The sequence below is a fragment of the Triticum dicoccoides genome, chromosome 5B (genome assembly GCF_002162155.2).
Source record: "Triticum dicoccoides isolate Atlit2015 ecotype Zavitan chromosome 5B, WEW_v2.0, whole genome shotgun sequence".
Taxonomy (NCBI): Eukaryota; Viridiplantae; Streptophyta; class Magnoliopsida; order Poales; family Poaceae; genus Triticum; species Triticum dicoccoides.
Genome location: NC_041389.1, coordinates 499246305 through 499250217, shown reverse-complemented (window position 1 = coordinate 499250217; position 3913 = coordinate 499246305).

Here is a 3913-nt window from a genome sequence, read left to right as displayed (position 1 = left end):
GCTCTAAGATGAAAAGGGTGGGTGGGTGGGAAAAGAAAACAACTGAGGATTGAACTTGCAAAAACAAAGAGAGTCGAATCGTCTTGACGAGAAAATGCACCGGATGAAAAGAGCTAAGAACCAACGAACGAAAAACCAACTGCGTGATCCTAATGAAAAATTTGAAGGGGAAGAGGAGTACTTCAAAACACCTACGTCAAGATTCCTTACCAGAGCGACGAAGGGGCAGAGGAGTAAAAAGAAGTCCTACTCTCTGATATAACTAGACTCGAAAACGGTTTACTTTCTAGACTCGACATCGGCCAAACTACACGATCAATCAAGGGGGATCCTATGGTCGGTCGAGGCTCTGATACCAACTTGTCAAGCCGAAGATGCGACCCTATCCTAAAGGAACTCGAAGGTCCCACCAAGGATAGAAGCGCATCTTGAAGACGCTTTTGCAAGGTGGATATCATTACATCAACATTACATAACAGATAGGGATACATACATAAGTCATACAATGCCACATGAATACAACAATACATCATACATAAGAGCAACATCCGACTACGGATGAAACACAAACAAAAGCTCAAACGACATCCACCCTGCTAGCCCAGGCTGCCGACCTGGAACCTATCCCCCGATCAAAGAAGAAGCAGAAGAAGGACTCCAAAACAAGCAAACATCGCTCTCGTGTCATGATCATCGCATAACCTATACCTGCAACTGTTGTTGTAGTAATATGTGAGCCACGAGGACTCAGCAATCCCATTACCATGGGTATCAAGACTAGCAAAGCTTAATGGGAAAGGAAGGGGTAAAATGGTGAGGTTGCAGCAGCGACTAAGCATATATGGTGGCTAACATACGCAAATAAGAGCGAGAAGAGAGCAAAGGAACGGTCGTGAAGCTAGCAATGATCAAGAGGTGATCCTGAACTCCTACTTACGTCAAACATAACCCAAAACCGTGTTCACTTCCCGGACTCCGCCGAAAAGAGACCATCACGGCTACACACACGGTTGATGCGTTTTAATTCGTATCTGGTGTCAAGTTGTCTACAACCGGACATTAACAAATTCTCATCTGCCACATAACCGCGGGCACGGCTCTCAAAAGTTTAAACCCTGCAGGGGTGTCCCAACTTAGCCCATCATAAGCTCTCACGGTCAACGAAGGATATTCCTTCTCCCAGGAAGACCCGATCAGTCTCGGAATCCCGGTTTACAAGACATTTCGACAATGGTAAAACAAGACCAGCAAAGCCGCACGATGTGCCGACAAATCCCGATAGGATTCGCGCGTACCTCGTTCTCAGGGCAACACCGGATGAGACTAGCTACGAGTAAAACCAGACTTCGAGTTTCCCCGAGGTGGCCCCGCAGGCAGCTCAGTTCGGACCAACACTCGAAGAAGCACTGGCCCGGGGGGGGGGAGTTAAATAAAGATGACCCTCGGGCTCCGGAAACCCAAGGGAAAAAAGGGCTAGGTGAGGCAAATGGTAAAACCAAGGTTAGGCCTTGCTGGAGGAGTTTTATTCAAAGCGAACTATCAAGGGGGTCCCATAAATCACCCAACTGCGTAAGGAACGCAAAATCCGGGAACATAACACCGGTATGACAGAAACTAGGGCGGCAAGAGTGGAACAAAACACCAGGCATAAGGCCGAGTCTTCCACCCTTTACCAAGTATATAGATGCATTAATTAAATAAGAGATATTGTGATATCCCAACAAAATCCTGTCCATCATGGAGCAATATTCAACTTCACTTGCAACTAACAACGCTATAAGAGGGGCTGAGCAAAGCAGTAACATAGCCAAGCAATGGTTTGCTAGGATGGGTGAAAAGGTTAGAGGTTCATGGCAATTTGGGAGGCTTGAAGAACAAGTGATAGGAAGCGCATCATAGCGATAGAGCGAAGCAACAAGCATAACAATGATAGTAGTGAGATCCAGGGTAGCGGTCATCTTGCCTGAAATCCCGCTAGGAAGAAGAACGAGTCCATGAAGAAGACGAACGGATGAAGCCGAACCAAGCGTAGACAAACGAATCCTCACGATCGCAACGAAACAGGAACTATCGAAAAGAAGCACACAACATGGTAAACACACCACATGAACAAGGCATGATGCTCAACTAGGCATGATGCATGACAAAGCTATATGAAGCTACTCATGGCAAGAGATGATGCATACAAGAGCAACACATCAAAGCAAGTTTAAATGAGGCCGGAAACAACATATAACAATTCCGGTAAGTCCTCATATGCAAATTTAGAAATGGGTCCAGAACTGAATAAACCTTATGTTCAAGTTGTTAAACAGCAAGTTAAAGAGCACCAAGAGGATCTACACGAAAATCTAGTCAAGTTACATATAAAGTTCATTTAGTTCGGAGCTACAGCCTAGAAGATATGAGCAAAACAAGTTAAATATGGCATTGATGCTAAATGCATCCAAACATCAAGCAAACACCTCAAAACAAGGATGCAACATGATAATATGAAACTTCATGCAAAAATAAGCAAGTTTCATATAGAGCACACTCAAAGCGAAGCAACGGTTCAACACATGCACTCTATACAAGTTTAAAGGACAAGCTGTCCAAAACAGCAACTAGGCATCTGGCAAGCATCAAAACAATATGCTACAGCATCCCAACGTGAAAACAAAAGGCATGGACATGATGTACAGATAACACATGACAAAACATGAACAGTGAGCTATCTCCATAAATTAATAGAACATGCTCAAAAGGACATGGAAAATTGCAAATAATAACAGTTTCAGGCTTAACAGAAATAACATCAGGTTGCAATGTTTAGAGCTATCAAACAATATATTACAGAAACTTATCATGGCAAACAAAGTCATGGCATGAATCTACTAATTGCATATAACAAAAGTCCCTTACTGACCATGAGCCAAAAGGGCACAGAAAGTATGATGGTACCCATGTAAACATAGCAAGAGATATGACAGATTCATACATGGCAGGAACAACAATAAGTAGATATGTTGGTGAGCTTGTACAACTCACCACAAAGCAATACATGGCATGGCAAGGTGACCAACAGTAAGAAGGCATGTTTATGAAGCAAAGAATGGCAAGAGAAAGTTCATAGGGTGCATGGATCATTAGCAAAGCACATGGCAAAACTGAACTTAATGTTAACAGGCTGACAACAACATTATTTAGCAAGTTTGGAGCAAGATTACAACAATCTATAGCAGGCTATAAATGCAACCAGGGGCATGGATGGATATAGAATGACATGTATAACAAATCATCCTTAGTGAACATCTCCAGATTATGCATAGAATGACTTGTAGCAGCAGGTGTACATAGCATCATGATGTAGCAGAATCTGTGTAGCAAAACACCAATAGCAAGTACCCTACTTCATGAGCTCGATGCACTCACTACAAGACTCACAAAAATACATGGGTTGCACCACTGAAAAGATGACATGATGAAGTACAAAACACATGTAGAGCATATGCTTATAGGATGCACACATCAAATGCAACAAAAAAGACAAATCATCAAGTTTTGTTAACAGACAGCAGTTAATATCATACATCACTCTTGCAACGATGATTCGGGCATCAAGATGGACTCAAACAAACATGGCACAATGGAATGAAATGTAGAGCATCTCATGTCGAACATTTTGATATATCATGCGCATGAGACGGAGCTACATACGATGAGTTATGGCATGTCGAACAGGGCATGGAAATGTAGCAGATCTGGGGACTTAGTGGAAATTAGCACATCAGGGAAAAGTGGACGAGGTTGTACGGGATGGAGCTGGCGCTGTTTGGTTCGGGGGCTGGGTGGATCTCATCCACCTGCGGGGTTCCGGGCCGGATCTCACCGATCCGGCCGGAGTTGACGACGGCGCGCCGGCGGCGAGGCG